The sequence below is a fragment of the Pelmatolapia mariae genome, linkage group LG9, assembly GCF_036321145.2.
Source record: "Pelmatolapia mariae isolate MD_Pm_ZW linkage group LG9, Pm_UMD_F_2, whole genome shotgun sequence".
Lineage (NCBI taxonomy): Eukaryota > Metazoa > Chordata > Actinopteri > Cichliformes > Cichlidae > Pelmatolapia > Pelmatolapia mariae.
In genome coordinates, this window is record NC_086235.1 from 32,303,027 (window position 1) to 32,322,087 (window position 19,061).

At 37.9% G+C, this 19,061-nt stretch overlaps 1 long non-coding RNA gene across 1 annotated transcript in view; it reads left to right on the forward strand.

Moving 5' to 3' along the window:
- The first annotated feature begins 3,889 nt into the window (after positions 1–3,889).
- Positions 3,890–19,061, forward strand: part of LOC134634253 (uncharacterized) — a 128,939-nt gene continuing 113,767 nt past the window's right edge. Inside the window, exons 1-2 of the long non-coding RNA XR_010094824.1 lie at positions 3,890–3,927; positions 5,103–5,129. This is a non-coding gene — a long non-coding RNA (uncharacterized LOC134634253). The remainder of the gene's footprint in view (positions 3,928–5,102; positions 5,130–19,061) is intronic.

Below are 19,061 nucleotides of genomic sequence, written 5' to 3' on the forward strand. Positions count from 1 at the left end.
TGTTACAGAGAGAGAGAGAGAGAGAGAGAGAGAGAGAGAGAGATACCTTTTATGGGAGAATCTCATTGTAAGATTCAAATTCAATATATTTAGACTGGTTGACTGAATTGGATCTTGTGTGTGTGTCTCTCTGTGCATGTGTGTTTCCATATGTGTCCACATTTGTGATTGTGTGGCTGTTATAGTTTTTTTTTTTGCTGTTTTTCTTTTTTCATTTAACAAGTATATTTGAGGGACCCTCAGCATCTTCAGCATTTTTTCAGCTGTCCATTTTGCTTTTCCAATTTTTCTGTTTAAGTTTTTACTATTGTGCTAAATGATACTATTTCTACTATTTTATAAGATTTTTGCTAAATATAGTATTTCTGCCAAATATAGTATTTCTGATTAATTATAGTTTTTCTACCAAATCATAGTACAGTATTTTTGCTTTTTATAGGATATTTATATTGCTTAATATAATATTTCTGCTTTTTATAGGATTTGTGCTTAATATAGTATTTCTGCTAAATTATAGTATTTCTGAAATTTTATACCATTTGTGCTAAAACATAGTATTTCTACTAAATGTAGTATTTATGCTTAATCATACTATTTCTATATATTTCTGTCAGGTCCCAAGACAGCCAATCCTCTGTGATGACTGAGACAGCCTGCCAATCATATCTTAGGGATGGGACATTCAAATTTACAAATCAGGGCTTCCCAGCCAGCCAATCATATATGTGGGCTGAGGCATTCAAATTTCCATATTGGGGCCTTCGTGGCTTCTAAGCCAACCAGTCATCCATGTCATATATCTCTAAAAATTCACATTTTAATGATAAATTGTCAACACTTGACGATTCCCCCATCTCTTCTGAACAAAACGGTGTAAGAATGACCATTCTAGCCCCTAACGTTAGGAAATTATGGTCATTTGTTTAAAGGGAATCCTTACTGGATAAGGTTTATATATATATTAATATATTGTCTTTAAAACATCTTTGCCGACTGTCCTGGACTGGTTGTCTGTTTGTTTTTTAGGTCTGGTGAACTCTATCACCAGCTATTTGGTGTTGGTGTTCAGGAGAAGAGCCTTCTAATAATATTTATTCGACTTATAGAATTTAAGTTCTGCTAGTTTTTTTCTGTAGCAAATAAATATTGTATAAAATATTTAAAATTAGCTACATTTTTGATGTTTGCAATGCATATTGTGTGTAATACTGGAATTTCCTACTACCCGTGAACGCCTCTCCTTTTACCTGACTGGCTGACATCCGCCTCTCCGCACACTTCGTTGAGTCCGCTCTCGGTAAGTGCTGCTGCTCTGTTTCTCCTCTGCTCTCCTAAGTGTCTATACTCTGTTTGCACGATTTAACGAGTTCGTGTTAGTGATTTATAAAGCCAGCCGAGGTATAAGTCATAATAAAGTAACACAATGGTTGCTTTTTAGTGAAAAATTGTCATTTTTGTATGTAAAAGCGGTGTTTGGTGAGCTAACGCTAACAACCCAATGCTAACGACTAGCGCTCTTATGAGCCCAGTGTGAAATGAAGATAATTCATTTGACTGTAAACCATGGTTATTGTGTTGTTTTATTAATTACATTTGGTGTGTTCGTTTTTCAGTCTGTTAAATAAGGTGCAGTTAGCTCTCTTCACAAATCAGTTAGTTAAAACAGCCTCATTCTTTATGCTGTAAAGTTTCGAAAGAACCCCCATTCAGTGTCAGCTGTCGGCAAGATCAAAGGAGCCATTTTACCGCCTCTGACCGAACACGGGAGAAAAAGAGTCACTTGTGTGCAGGTCTTGTGGGTTAATTAAGAGAAAGGAGGGGGGAGAAACTGAGGATTAAACATAGGCCATGTCCCCACATACATGGGTATTTTTGAAAACTAAGATTTTCCGTTTTCGTTTTAAAAAACAATCCCGTCCACACGTAAATGCAGAAATGAAGGAAAACGCTGCTAGGAACATGCCAAAGCAACAGGTGGCGATATATTCCTAACCTGTAGAAATGTTTGCCAATCAGAAGTCTAGAAGCCTCGGTGGGAAATAGCAAAGGAAGATGGGGCATAAAAGCAGAACCGAGTCATGTGTGCAGAGGGACAGTAACTGTGTGTGTATATGTAAGCATTTAAACACTGCAGAGAGGACAATTAACAGTAACCATATTCAAGAAATGCATTTCACCGAAACAATAACGTGGCGCACAGTGTGACGTCAAAAAAGGCGCACATCTTTGACACTGCGTTTTCTCCGTTTTTCTCTTCCACACGTAAATGCAAAAACGGAGTTTTCGAAAATATCCTGGCAGGCGTTTTTAGAAATTTCCGTTTTTTTAGTCACCGAAAACGCCGTTTAAGTGTGGACGAAAGGTGCAACGCATTGAAAATCTCCATTTTCAAAAGTACCTGTGTACATAGCTCAAGAATAATAAGAACTCCTAAACAGGAGACTTTAATTTTTAAGAACTGTTTAACAAAGGCTTGTTTGTGCCAACCTAAATCTGCAGCACAGTTTAAATTCTCACTTTGTGGAAAATTAATGAAATAAACAATAGCCCACCTTCACATAAATAAAATATGGCAGTATATTATTATTAGTATGGTACATAGATATTTATTTTAAAACTACAGCATATTTAATGATACTATGTGCAGTTGATAATATTTTAGGAAGTAGAGTTTGAATGCAGACCACCTCAAATATTAAAGACTTAAAAAAATATCGTGCAGTTTTTCATGTATGAGTGTTTTGCAATCTTAAATGAGATGTAGACCAAAGAAAACAGAGGAGAGTTGTTTGTATTCCAGCTGTAGTAAACAAAGAAGTTTAGTGAATCATTTTGACAACAGAGAGTAATGCAGTATTGATGCTGATTTGAGTTTTCTGATCCTGTATTTTTGCTCTTTGTCTTTTGTTACACAGAGTGAAATAAAGCTTGGTTTTGCCTTTGCTGGTGAGTAAACAGTGATTGTAACTGAAGCAATATGAAATTGGGATTGTGTAACATGTTTAGCAATTTACATACAATGGTTTGGCTTTTTGTGATATCTTGCCATTTGCTCATGGGCAAAAACACATTTTAGGATTTATAAGCAGTAAAGCCCCCCACTAGACCTCTGAGTGTCCCTAAAATGTCCCTGAAGTTTAATAGGCCATTTATGTCTAATTTTAATTTTAAAGGCTTATCAAAGCATTTCTGTAGTAATTATTGTTTTTATTACACATGTTAAGGCCATTTGAGACTCTGCAATTAAATTTTGCCTAACTAAAGTGAGTTCATTTTGTCTGAGGTACAGTGCTGGGAAAAGTCTTTCTTCCTTGCAGATTTATTTTGTGCATGCTTTTTTGTCACATGTTTCAAATCATCTAACAGGGATGATATGAATAAATACAAAAAAGCATTTTTAAAGTGATGATTTCACGTATGAAGCAGAGAAAACCAAACCAGAGCTATCTGTTCTAATGTGAAGAACATGCTGGTCTCTAATACCCAGCTGTGGAAGCCCTGATAGCAAGAACTACCATCAAGCATTTATAGTATCAAGTATCATTTGTGATTGTTGCATGCTTTGAAACTGTGATGTTATCATTTGATCAAGTGTGCAGTGCGAGCAAATCATTGCTTGTGGTATCTGCTGTGTTATGTAATAGCACCAACGTATAAGAGCTTTAGGTTAATGAGGAATTTCTGTGGCTTATTGCAGATTGATAAAACGACACATCACCTTAATAAAGACCCAAATCTTTAATAAGGTGCAGAAAGAGAAGATGGGGTGTTTATAGTAAAGCTGTTGTAAACAAAGAATTTTACAGATTTTTTTTTCACTACAGATTGTGATGCAGTATTGACTCTGATGCTGATTTCAGTTGTCTGATTCTGTATTTTTGTTATTTTGTTACAGAGTGAAACAGAACTTCGGTTTTGCCTTTGCTGGTAAGTAAGCAGCAATTGTAACTGCAGTAATATGACATTGTCACTGTGTAACATGTTTAGCAATTTACCTAACGTAGTTTGGTTTTTGTGACATTACCATTTACTGATGGGCAAAAACAAATGGTCAGAATTTATACCTTGTAGCAGCAAAGTCCCCACACGTGACCTCTGACTGTCCCTGAAGTTTAATAGGCCATTTAAGTCTGATTTTTATGTTTCAACACGAACAACTGTTTTTATACAGCTGTTCATGTTCTCCATTTGTTTGTGGATTTACGTAGCAGACACAACTATGAACACATTTTAGGTGAGTTAGTGTAAGTGGTAGCTTAAACACTTAAGAGCACCACAGTTGTTGATTTATATCTTCACTCATATTCTGCTTATGTATTACATTAAAGTCAGACCACTATAGAAGTATTTTTGCCTGACTGAATAGAAGTGGTAGGTTGAACATTTAAGCAATAATAAAAAATTAAGAGAACCAGAGTTGTGAGTAGGCAATGTTGTGTATGTTAAGCCTGTGTGTAATTTATATACACTAAGTTTAAATTAGTTTCTTAATAATTTGCTTGATACAATGTGTGTGAAAATTATATATAAAAGGGAAATATTGCAAAATACAAAAAGATTCCTGCCAACAGGTACAATGGAAGGACTGTTTATTATATATTTTAAGAAATTTTAATTGCAAAAAAGGTGTGCCACTGTTGTTACTATGACATGTCAAAATTTACATGTATTTTAGGATTTACATATTCAGATCAGAACTAAAACCTGATGAGGGTTTTCCATTGATTCTATTTTTTTTTTTTTTTTTAATGGTATTCAACATTTAATCTGAAATGCGGTCAACAGTTGTGGTTTTTCCGCACTTTATTAAGCACAAACTTGTGATAGAAAATGATGGAGCTAAAAAGCCATAATCTGTACCAACAAATATTGGTGCTTCTTCTTGGCACTTCTGTAGTAAGCATGCCTTTATTACACATGTTATCGCCATGTGAGAGTCTGTAACTAAAGTTTGTCCTCTTCAGACTACAGTGAGTTCATAAAGGCTTGAAGAAATTGAGGATTTTACTTGTTATTTCATGTCACAGTAAATTGGATTGTGTGTGAAGAGGTTCAACAGTGTAAGTTATTAAACAGTGATCTGATGTGTTTCCTTTCTCTAGGATACTGATCTGATCGTCTCAAGTCTGGTAAGTACAGGTTTTGTCTGCGGTACAGTGCTGAGAAAGGTCTTTCTTCCTTGCAGATTTATTTTGTTTATGCTTTTTCCACATGTTTCAAATCATCTAACAAGGATCACCTGGATAAATACAAAAAGCAGTTTTAAAGTGATGATTTCATTTTTGAACCAGAACAACCTGGTCTAATGTAAAAACATGTTGGTCTCTAATACCCACATGTGGATGCCCTGATAGCAACAATTACCATCAAGTATTTACAGTAACTGGTAATGACTGGTTTAGATCACTGGGGGATTTAGGTCCACTATCATTTCAGAATTGTCTTAATTAGATCCAAACAGGACAGTCAAGAAAAGAAAAAAGTCTTAATTAAGGCCCAATATAGGGTTTTCAACTCATACCAAGTATCTTAATTTCATTAAAGTCCAGACTGATTAGTTTACACCAAGAGTTTTGTTTCATTCATTCAATTGGACTTGCTTGTGTGCTTCAGATCAATTTACTGGTGCAAATCCTAAGTGTGATTAAATTTAAGCCAAGGACCTGATGATTTCATGGTCCTGAATGTCCTGAAGTTGTAAAGGAACTCTGGGACATCACAGTAACAGCACCATGTTTGACTTTAATGCTGGTGTTTTTCTCTCACTATAGATGATTCAGTTTAGTGCAGTTAGTCAGCACAGCTCTTGTTTATCATCGAGATATTATTAGGCAACTTGTTTTTGCCTGTTCAGCTACAACATCTGGGAGGGTTTTTGTTTTCTGGGGTCTCCAAATCCTTAGAAATCTCTTTGTAAACCTTTACAGAACTATATCTGTTTGTTTCACATTACAGCAGCTCACGACTAGCAGTTTAGGGACAATTAAATATTCACATAGGTCAGGGGTCTCAAACTCCACTCTTCAAGGGCCGGTGTCCTGAAGCTTTTCCACGTGTCCCTGTTACAAAACACCTGAATAACATTTGTAGGTCATTAGTAAGAGTATAGAATTTGACTGTATGCTGAAGTGGCATCCCCTAAAACTACTAAAATTTAAGTGTTTGAAAAAATGTACTTCTAAAAGTACTTTTATTACATCATGTTCATTCACTCATGAGCTGCTATAACATGAATCAAATGGCTGAATTACCACCTCAGCATGCAGCCAAGTTCTGTAGAGTTTTGCTAATGACCTACTAATGTTATTCAGGTGTGTTGCAACAGGGACACATAGAAAAGGTTCTGGACACCAGGCCTTAAGGACCAGAGTTTGAGACCACTGGTGGTAGGGCATTGTGGATTTCAAAAGCTTCTTCCCTTAAATCACTGCCTGAAAACTGCTTTTTGTAATTTGTCATATTGACCTGCAAAATATAGATGGGATGAAAACATAAACATCAGAAATTTTATAGTGGCTTGATATTTTTATCAAGGCTGTTTTTTGAAAATAATCCTGGCCTAATTTACAAAAGATGAACTGTCTGAAAGTCATGTTTGTTTGTTTCTTTGTTTGTTTAAGAAATGTGGGAATCTCCAGCAAAGAACTAACATGCAACAGCTCAGATACAGCGCTCACTTCTGTTCTTTTTATCATGACATGATCTACAAAGAAATTATCATCATACTAAATTTTGCTAATTAGGCCTTAATATCAGCTATGATAAGTTTATCATAGATTTAGTGGAGTGCTTATTGCTGTGTATCAAACATGCCCCAAATGTGACTGAAATATGTAGAAACTGCTGTGTAGAAACTAGCTGTCTCCAAATTTCTCATTTTGCCAAAATTAATACAGAGTGGCCTGAAAATGTCTGCTCTAACCTCAGTGTGTTGGTTTTGTTGGACCATATAATATTTACAGTAAGTTATTGTAGCAGCACAACTTGGTCTAAGTTTATAGACTCTGTTTGTTTTTATTGTGTTAATAGAATTTGAATGCAGGCCACCTCAAATGTTAAAGCCTACAAACATTCCATACAAGCTATCATTTGTGATTTTTGCCTACTTTTAAATTGTGACATCACCATTTGATGATGTGTGCAGTGCTAGGTGTAGCAAATCATTGGTTACGATATCTACTCTCTTATGTAACTGAACCTAAACTTTGAAGCATTACATGACTCAGAAACTTGTGTGACTTATTGCAAATGGATAAAACTACATATTAGTTTTATCCATTTGCTACATAAATACCTTTATGAAGATGATAGTCTTTATTAGGGTGCAGAAAAAGAAAACAGAGGAGAGTTGTTGTTGTTGTTTGTATTCCAGCTGTGGTAAACAAAGAAGTTTCCAGAATGTTTTTGACTACAGAGAGTGATGCAGTATTGACTCTAATGCTGATTGGAGTTGTCTGATCCTGTATTTTTGTTCTTTGTCTTCTGTTACAGAGTGAACAGATCTTTGGCTTTGCCTTTGCTGGTAAGTAGACAGTAATGGTAATGTTTAGTAATTTACTTATAGTAGTTTGGCTATTTGTGTCATCTTGCCATTCACTCATGGGCAAAAACAAATAGTCAGGATTTAGAATCTGTAGCAGCAAAGCCCCCACACAGGACCACTGACTGCCCCAGAAAATGTCAATGAAGTTTAATAGCCCATTAATGTCTGATTTTAATTTTTGATAGCTTATCAAGTCCAAACATAGTTAAATGTCAGAGATAACTTTATGCAGTTGTTTGATTTCTCCTTATGTTTGTGGATTTAAGTGTGAGTATAGGTGGTACCTTAAACACTTAAGAGCACCACAGCTATCGATTTTTATTTTCTCTCTCATTCCACTTATGAATTAGCATGAAGTCAAAAGGCTAGAAGTATTTTGCGTGAGTGACTGACCTGAGTGCAGTTCACACTGCAGGCGAAAGCACATCAAATCAGATTGTTTTTGTCATGTTGGTATCAGTGATGGTATCATGGTATGACAGTGTGAACGGCACAAATCTGATAGTTTAGAAAGCGACTGCTGTTTGAATTTCAGTTGTCTTAATTAAGGTCCAAAATAGTGTTTTGAAATCATTTCAAGGATCTCAATTTCATTAAAGTCGAAATTCTGATTAGTCTACACCAAGACATTCAGTTGGACTTGCTTGTGTGCTTCAGATCCCAAGTGTGATTAAACTTAAGCTCAGGACCTGATGAGTTGATGTAGGTCCTGAAGTAGTAAGGGAACTCTGGGACATCACAGTAACAGCACCATGTTTGACTTTAATGCTGGTGTTTTTCTGAAATATTTCTCTCACTTTAGAAGATTCAGTTTAGTACAGTGAGTCCGCACAGCTCTTGCTGATCATCAAGATGTTTTTAGGCAAATGTGAGAAAGTTTTTGTTCTTTTTGGCCAGTCAATAAATAATTTTGAGTTTAATGGATATAAAGTGTGTAAAGCAGGAGGCCTGAAACTGTCTGCTGTAACCTCAGTGTGCGGGTTTATTTGGACCATATAATATTTACAGTAAGTTACTGTAGCAGCACGTCTTGGTTTGAGTTTATAGACTTAGTTTATTGTTTTAATAGAATGTAAAAATGTCCTTATAACAGTTCCACCATCATTTGTTAAACATTGTCATTCTGTTCAGTCTAATAATTTACTGTAGAACTCTTTAGTATTTAAAGCCCTACATGTACTGTATTTTTGAGATTATAAGGCATAATGTCAATAAACAAGTCTCTTTGTAAGGCACATTAAGCCAAACAAAACAGTCAGATAAGTCAAACTTTATTCAAGTCATTCACAACAACTCTCTACACTGTTCAGTTGTAACACATAAAATACAGAACAATACACTCACTTTTTCAGTTCATTCCTCATCCACAAATCCATCAAACTCTTCATGGGTTGATCAGTTTAAAATCTGCTTCATAAGCATGTCTCTTAGCACGTGCCAGGTCCTTGTACACACACCATAATGTTATGTTGAAGCACTGTACGAACTACTCTGCGAGGGTCCTGACTATGGTAGCCATAATGCTCTGACATTACATCAAGCAGCGCAGCTTTGTAGCTTACCAAAGTCTTACTAAAATATTTGACAGAATTTTGAGCGCTGTGTACCACAGAAATCCTGTTCGAGGTCAGTAAGCATAACCAGAATCGATACATTAGGCACATTGTATGTTTTCGAGAAAATGACAGGATTTTAGGTGTGCCATATAGTCTGAAGAATATGGTAAATCCAAGCATATTGGAAATACGACTAATTCCAGGCCTTTTGTGTCTTACAGGTGACCTGCTCCAGAAGATCCTCTCTCTCTATCATTATAAGCAATTCTGTCTATCCTATCACTCTCCCGACTCTATCTAATTTGAGCAATTCCATCTTGTATCCCTCTATCCTCTACTGCTCTATCTAATTTGACAGCAATTCCATCTTGTATCCCTCTATCCTCTACTGCTCTATCTAATTTGACAGCAATTCCATCTTGTATCCCTCTATCTCTACTGCTCTATCTAATTTGAGAATCCAAGTTTTCAGAAATCCAAGTTTTCAGAATCCAAGTTTTCAGAAATCCAAGTACCAGTACTTGATCTGTTTCAGAATTCTGAGAGATCTCTGCTCTCACTGCTCCTTCTTTCCTGTCATTAAGCTCTCTCACATTCAGTCATTTTGCTGGAAATTACAAGTTGAATATACAGTAGTAGAATTACAGTACAGTAGAACTTATAGTAGAACTTATAGTAGAACGTACTTACACAGCCCTACATTAGTCATTTTAATTTTGCATTAGACTTTGGAATTAACACTGCTAGTTTGGCTTACTTTGATACATTGTATAAAATATCACCTTTTTATAAGTTTATTTGTAATAAGATAATCTGGTTCTTTTGTAATACATACATTCAGATAAATAATAAATTAGATCCAAATACATTTTGCTAGTCTGTTTCATTAGCTATAACATTTGACTGCAAGTTTATAGTATTATTATTTAAGGACAAACCCATTTTGTTACTCAGTGTAAGTATTCAGTTAGTATTGTCATTGAGAAGTGCCTGAGGACCCAGACTTCCTGTTTCCTGACTGCTGCAGAACATCCAGCTGAAGAATCCTCATCACCTGTCATCTTATCACCACACCACCAAAGCTCCATATATTTGATTTAAATTTTAGATATCTGAAAGATTTACATAAACTCCCTTAAGAGCTAAGACTTTTATTATAGCCTGTTGATTGAGATTTATTCTGCATATCATCTTACAGAAGTTGTACTTATTTATCAGTCTGGTTAAAAAATCTAAGTGAAATTATACAGTTTCTAAAAGAGCTACAATAAAACGGACCAAATTGTTTCCAGAGAACTTTGAATTTCCTTTATTTTGAGTTTGGAGTACAAATCACCTTTTTAACGTCTATTTATATATTCATAAAAACGTTTTAAAGTATTATAATAGTACATTTCTCAGATTTAACAGTAACTTGAGGAGTTATACGTTTTTCTGTGTTTCAAGGTTCAGTTTTGTTTATATTTGTGTATAACCACATATAAGCTCCAGGTTGTACTTCAGCAAAATGCCAAGAAAAGGTCAAAGGTCTCAGTCCCAGAAGCTTAGACGTCAGAAGGAGAAAGAACAGGTGAATGTTTCTCAGAGCAGTGAGCAGGTAAAGGTGTGTGTTTCAACTTTTCCCAGCACTGAAGTGCAGAGCAGTGTTCAGACAGCCACAGTGTCTTATGCAGATGTGGTAAAGAGAGGTGTTCCCTCAGTGTCTGTCCCAGAGCCTGAAGTTATACAGGTAATCCATATTGAACCCCAGGTAACTGTACAAACACAGCATGATGGTGAGACAGCCACAGTGTCTTATGCAGATGTGGTAAAGAGAGGTGTTCCCTCAGTGTCTGTTCCAGAGCCTGAGGTTATACAGGTAATCCAGACTGAACCCCAGGTAACTGTACAAACACAGCATGATGAACAAGCTCCAGGACAGTCTCATGTACAAGTTACAAACAGTGAAAGTCGTCCACGAGTGAGTAGCATCTGTGCGTCCCGAAGCCAGGCTTCTCCTAGGTATGGAAAGTACCGGAATCAGCAATGCATGGCTAACAGTTTGGTTTTTCTGTCATTCTTACACGAGGATGAATTTATTACCAGAGCAGATCTAAACAGTGTGTTGGAAAAAGGCCATGCCGTGCATTCAGTTGCCAGAAAGAGGTTTGTGAACAGCGTGTTTCTAGCCACCGATGAGCTTCCCACAGTGGTCACCAGCCGCAGACACGAGTATCAAGTCGACATGTCTCAGTTAGCTCATTACGGCACATTTGATGGTACAGATCACCTTCTGAGCCTTGAACAAGGACTACAGTGTTTGGCTTCAGACGTTCGCTACGCTTTGCTAGTCATGGGAGGAACAGTCATCGCTGTTTGCAGGCTGACTTCAGGTGAATATGCATATTTTGACCCTCACCCACGTAAGTCTACTGGTATGCCATTGTCGCTAGCTGTAAGTGGTGGAACTGCAGTTATGCTGAAATTCACACGTCTTAATGACATGATTGACAGGATCAAACATTTGTACCGAATGTTTAGCATCGCCCCATCCTGCACTTATGAGCTACAGCCTGTCGAGTTTCACAGTGGAAACGCTGCTGACCAAAGAGATGCTGATGAAAATAGACAAACAGCTACAACTGTTCCAGCACCAGCTTTAAATGAAGCTGTTCATGAAATAAACTCCCAAACATCTATTGACCAGACACAGAAGACTGTGAGAGACACTTTAACCACTGAAGTGACATCATCCAGAGTGGATTATTCAAATGAGCCAGCTGCTACTGAAAAAAACCATCTTCCTTCTGAGTATTTAGAAAAAGAAACACCTGCATCCTCTGTGAGAGAAACGCAGGTAACATCAGATTCTGTTCCTCAGAATGATTCAAACATTGCCTCCAGTTCAACTAAGATAACAGAGGAACTTTCACAAAAACTGCTGAAATATAATAAACAGCAAAAGAGAAAAATAATGAGAAGAATATTAGCCCAAGAAAAACTACCACAGAGAAAGGAAAATCAGAAAAAGAAAGAAAGGCAGATGTACAGGTTTGATGAAAGCTTCAAGACAAAGAAAAAAAACTCAACCAGGAAGTGTAATGATCCTGATCAGAGACAGAAAAGGAGTCTGTACAAAAATGAACTGTATAAATTAAATGTTACCTATAAGGAGAAACAGAGAGAACATTTTAGAAAGATGTATAGAGAAAGTGCTAAAATGAGAGAGAGAAAAAGAGAATGTGTCATAAGGACATATAAAGACAATTCCCTATTCAGAGAACAGCAGAAGGAACGTATAACAAGAACATATAGAGAGTCTCCCCTATTCAGAGAAAAGCAGAAGGAACGTATAACAAGAACATATAGAGAGTCTCCCCTATTCAGAGAAAAGCAGAAGGAACGTATAACAAGAACATATAGAGAGTCTCCCCTATTCAGAGAAAAGCAGAAGGAACGTATAACAAGAACATATAGAGAGTCTCCCCTATTCAGAGAAAAGCAGAAGGAACGTATAACAAGAACATATAGAGAGTCTCCCCTATTCAGAGAAAAGCAGAAGGAACGTATAACAAGAACATATAGAGAGTCTCCCATATTCAGAGATAAGCAGAAAGAGCGTATAAGAAGAAATTACAGAACTTGTGCTGGATTCAGAGAAAAACATAAAGCTTACATGAGGTCATATGTATATAACCTATATAAAGAAAGCGAAGAATTTAAAAAGAAAAAACTATCTTACATGACTAAGCGTTATGGAGAAGAGAGACAATTTCAGCAACAACACAAGGACAATATGAGAGAACGAATGAGAGTAAAATATTGGAACGGTTTTTCTTTTAGGCAGATGCATAATATCAGATGTGCAATGAACATAAAACGGAAATATCGTCAAATGCATCGACCAGCTGAGAGTTTACAGTCTAATCCAGATAACAGTTTAATGAATGAGGCCATATCTCGTTTCAGATCCAACATTAAGTCAGCACCATCTTATGTTTGTACTGTTTGTCTAAAAGCTTCTTTTCCTAATCAGGTGAAAATCTGCAAAAGAGAAAATTACTCAAAACACCAAACTGTAGCTCAGCAGTGTCTAACTGGTAAATTTGTTCATGTGTGTGATGAAGCATGTCATGATCACTGCAGCTTTCCTGTTGAAAGAAAGAAAGAGTATATCTGTCACACGTGTCACAGTTCCCTGAAAAGTGGATGCATGCCCAGGCTTGCTGCTGTCAATGGTTTAGAACTGCAAGATATTCCAGCTGAACTGTGTGATCTTAACATTCTGGAGAGACATCTGATTGCCAAATGCATACCATTTGCTAAGATTATTCCTCTTCCAAAGGGGAGACAGAGACTCATACGTGGTAATGTGGTGTGTGTACCATCTGAGGTCCAACAAACAGTTGACTCTTTGCCTCGGCTCAGAAGCCAATCACAGATAATGAGGATCAAGTTGAAAAGACGACTGTGCTATAAAGGCCATCAGCTGTTCCAGACTGTCACCTGGTCTAAACTGATCCAAGCCCTGTGTAAACTCAAACAAATTCACCCACAGTACACAGATGTTGTTATCAGAGATGATGCATTGCTTTGTGATCCAACGTTACCTGATGATGACAGCAGTGATGAAGCCAGCATGGCAAGTGATGATTATGATGAAGCAGATCTAATGGAAATTGACAACTATGAAAAAGATGCCCTTTTGTGTGAAAGTGAGTCTGAAAGTGAACAAGCTATTAATATGCAATCCTGTGATGAACAACCAGAAGAACAAAATCCTGAGGAACCAGAAAGTGATTTGAACAATGGAGGTTTTGCTCTAGAAAGCTGCCTGCAGCCTGTAGACATTTCAGAAGAGATTCTCTCTTTCACTGATAACACATATTGTGTGGCTCCTGCAGAAAGAAACAATCCTGTTAGCTTCTTCAGAACTCCTCATTTGGAAGCCATGGCATTTCCTGTGCAGTTTCCTACTGGTCAGAATACACTGGATGAAAAGAGACGTCTCAAGCTCACACCAAGTGCTTACTTCAAGTCAAGGCTTTTCAACATTGATGCAAGATTTGCTAAAGATACAAATTACCTGTTTTTCTCACAGTTTGTCACTGAAATACACCTGGCTAATTCCAGCATGACAATACAGCTAAGGAAAGGTAAAACTTTGACCAAAGATGGACGCAAAATCACATCAGGAATGTTACAAAGTAAGACAGAAGTAGAGAAGCTGGTAAGAAATAAAGATGCAATCAGATTTATGCAGCCACTCAGAGGAACTCCAGCTTACTGGCAGAAAACCACCAAAGATCTATTCAGTATGGTCCGTCAAATAGGAACACCTCAGTTTTTTGTCACTTTCTCTGCTGCTGAGATGAGATGGCCTGAAGTGATTCAAGCTATAAAGAGACAGCAAGGTGAAGAGGTTGATTTCGAAGCCCTGGACTGGTCAGAAAAGTGTGAAATTCTAAGATCAAATCCAGTAACCACCATGCGAATGTTTGATAAGCGTGTTGAGGCTTTGTTCAGAGATTTGCTTTTTTCTCCTGCACAGCCCCTTGGTGAGATCATTGATTACTTTTACAGAGTTGAGTTCCAGCACAGAGGCAGTCCGCATATACACATGTTGCTGTGGATTCGAGAAAAGGTAGAAGTAGATGTGGATGATGACCAAACTGTCTGTGACTTTGTGGACAGATACATCTCAGCTAAGCTCCCTGATCCAGAAAAACAACCTGAACTGCACAAAAAAGTCACTGAACTGCAAAAGCACAGCAAAAACCACACAAAGACATGCTTTAAGAGTGTGAACTCTGGTTGTAGATTTGGGTTTCCAAAACCACCAGCCACAAGAACAATGATTGTGAGACAGGATGAGGATTCAGACACTGAAGCTGCAAAAGCCAAACTCAGACCTTTGTTGAACCTGCTGAAGGAACCTGAAGCTGCTTCGCTCACCATAGAGCAGATTCTGTCACGATGCAACTTGACAATGAATGAGTATGAACAATGCCTCCAGGACATAAACAAGAAAACAGCTCTTATTCTCAAACGTGACCCAAATGAGTGTTGGATCAACAATTACAACCCAGACCTGCTTGAAGCCTGGAACTCTAATTTAGATGTCTCATTAATTTTGAATGCCTATTCATGTATAGAATACCTCTGTAAATATATAACGAAGAAAGAATCTGGCCTCTCTGAATACCTGAAGACAGTTATTGATAACTCTGATAAGAACACGGTCAATGAATGTGATGAAATGAGAGCTGTGATGCAGGCTTACTCAAAAAAGAGAGAAATCAGCGCACAGGAGTGTGTGACTCGAGTCTGTGGCCTAAAAATGAAAAAATGTTCCCGCAGTGTTGTATTTGTACCAACAGATGATAACCCAGTAAAAATGAGTCGCCCAATGAGCTATCTGGAAACCACAACACACGACAGCTGTAATATTTGGATGACAAGTTTGAGTGATAAATACAAATGCAGACCTGAGACACCAGAATATGAGGAAATGTCACTGGCTGATTTTGCTGCCTTGTGCAGGTTGGTGAGTGGTCCAAATGAAGGAAAAGATGTGCTTCCTCTTCTAAACCAGCTTGGATTTGTACAAAGGCGAAAGAATGATAAACCAGCTATAATCAGGTATTACCACAGCTCACAAGAAAAAGATCCTGAGCAATATTATGGACGGCTGTTGAGACTTTACCTTCCACACAGATCAGAGCAGGAACTGAAACCACAAGGGTTCCAAACCTATCAGTCCTTCTACAACTCAGGTTTTGTACGACTTCCATGTTCAGACCACAGTGAGTCTGTGAAAAGGGTTGTGAAGAGAAATAAAGACAAGTATGAGAAGAACTCTGAGGATATTGAGAGTGCACTGGAAGAGTTTGAACAAAATAGGGATGTTGTGATTGATGAATGGTGTAATCTTGCTCCTGAATCTGAAGTTGTGAGGTTGCAATGTGATGAGAATCTTCCTGAGAGACATTCTGATGATGAGAACGAACAGGAGAATGTTCCCGACTACAGTCGTCAGTCTGATGCTGTAACAGAGATCAGAGCCATCAGAGAACAACCTGCAGTCGATCCAGCTGTGGTACGTGTAATGTATCAGAATCTGAACCAGAAGCAGGCCTGCGTGTTCTATGCCATAAGAGACTGGTGTATTCAGCGAGTTTGTGGTTTGAACCCAGATCCATTTTTCTTCTATATCAACGGTGGTGCAGGAACTGGAAAGTCACATCTGATTAAGTGTATTCACTCTGAAGCATCAAAGATCCTGAGCAGACTGCCTGCTAATGCAGAAGAAGCTGACATATCAAATCCAACTGTTTTACTGACTTCGTTTACCGGTACAGCAGCTTTTTCTATCAGTGGCTCTACGTTACATTCTCTACTGAAACTACCCAGGAGTCTGAAACCACCCATTCAAGGACTTGGTAACCAACTGGATGAAGTCAGATGTGAGCTTATAAATGCTGAAATTATTGTTATTGATGAGATTTCAATGGTTTCAAAACCCCTTTTTGCTTATGTGGATGCAAGACTGAAACAAATCAAAGGCACTCAGAGACCTTTTGGTGGAATGTCAGTTTTAGCTGTTGGAGATTTTTACCAGCTGCCACCAGTGCGACAGTCTAAACCTCTCTGTGTTTATGATCCAGAACAGATTGACCTATGGCAGGAACATTTTCAGATGATAACTCTAACCGAGATCATGCGTCAGAAAGATGATGTGGCGTTTGCAGAGATGCTGAACAGGATTAGAGTCAAAGAAAAGACAGATGAGCTTTCTCAGTGCGACAGAGATTTGTTGTCACAGGCTTTGACTGCACCAGAAGAATGTCCAACTGAGGTCTTACACATTTATGCCACCAACAAGAATGTTGAATCCCACAACACAGATACCCTGAAGAAGCTTCATTCAAACATTATAATCATCAATGCAGACGATTTCCAGAAGGATAAATGTACAGGCAGAATGGCACGAAGAGACAAACCATTTACAGGTGGGAGAAATGATTTACCTGACACCCTGAATGTTGCTGAAGGAGCTCGAGTCATGCTGACCAGAAACTTGGATACACTAAACGGTTTGGTTAACGGTGCTTTTGGTATACTGATAAAGGTGGTGAGATCTGAAAATGATGGACAAATAATTAAACTGGGCCTCAGAATGGACAACCGGCAGCCTATGAGACACAACCGCAGTTCTAATGCAGCATCTGATGATCTGGTTTACATTGAGAGAGCAGAGGAGAGTCTGAAGTTTAAAGGAGCGGTACGCAGACAGTTTCCTGTAAAGCTAGCATTTGCCTGCACAATTCACAAAACCCAGGGTCTTACAACACAGACAGCTGTAGTTTCAATGAAGAACATTTTCGAACCAGGTATGGCTTATGTTGCTCTCAGCAGGGTGACGTCTCTCAGTGGACTCTATTTACAGGACTTGGATGAGAAAAAGATTTACGCCAATCCCGAGGTAACTGCAGCGCTCCAAACCATGAGACAAGCCAGTGTTGAGGAAATGATGCCTCTTCTTCAGGTCAGAGAAACAGCCAGCAGACCTGACACTCTTACACTGATACATCACAATACGGAGGGTTTACCATCTCACATCAGTGACATCAAGAGTCATCATGAAATGTGTTTAGCAGATGTTTTGTGTCTCACTGAGTCTCACCTCCAAGGCTCCTTTGTTGCAGACAGTCTTCATTTGGACGGCTACACAATGTTCAAACGCAACAGACATGTGTCCTACACAAACTTTCCTCACATGGCCAGCAGGAGTGGTGGGGGAGTTGTTGTGTATTTGAGGAATCATTTTCAGGTTCAGGTAAAACAGTATCTGCATAATGTCACTGATCTTGAGTTCTTAGTGTTGAAGGTTCAGGCTCCATTCCCTGCGCTCATTGCTGTTGTGTACAGACCCCCTGACTACAGTTTGACACCGTTCATGCAAAACCTGGTAAGTCTTTTAGATTCACTTGAAATAATGGACTGTCACCCAATCATTGTGTGTGGAGATTTTAATGAGAACCAGTTGCAGAGTGGAAGAAAACAGATTCTGGAGCAGTTTCAGTTGAGAGGGTATTCACAGCTGATCACCTCTGCCACTACAGACAAGAACACCCTGCTTGACCTCATTTTTATTTCTCAGCCAAAGCAAAGTCTTCATTCAGGTGTCCTGAGGACATATTACAGTTACCACAACCCTGTGTTTTGTGTCCTATCCTTGAGCCAATCATGAAGTCGTCTGGTGAGTTTGGAAACAATTACAGATCATGTTTGTTACAGAGTTTACTGATTGTAGAGCATGAGAAAGATTTTTCATTGAAAAAAGGGTCTTCCCTACTCTGTCTGTCAGAAGACCCCTTATTGGAATGTTATTAATCATTTCAACAAATCATTGCTGAATTTCATGCAGAGCAGGGAGATCTGCTTTCTGCTATCATGCACCTCTGATCTGAAATGTGCTGCAACATTTGATAAATCAACATCATTTTTTTTAATTCTCATGTTTTAAATGACTAAATCTTTTTACTGTGACGTATGTAGCTCAACAAACGAGATCTTCCCCTCCAAGGGCTTTAAAATATGAAATAGTAAATAAATAAATCCCAGATAAATGCAGGTATTTATTATGGGTCACATGAATAAATACAGACAATTATATTTTCTTGATTACAGTAGATTTTGTAGAATCAAAGGTTTTTGTGATGAATAAGTTTTTGCTCATCATGTTTTACAGGTAAAAAATGTCAAAAGTTTTAAACTATCTTTAGGCTACCAGTGATGTCTATAATGATACATTATGTAGAGAAAAACATTAGTACAGCTTACAGAATATGTATAAAAACTGATTTAGAAGTAAATGGATAGTTTTCTGAAAGTTCCCGACTACAGTTTAACACCACCCACCCAGCTCAGCTCCCAAGTGTCTATGTAATGCTGTTATGGTGTGTGAGTTTGACTTGGCC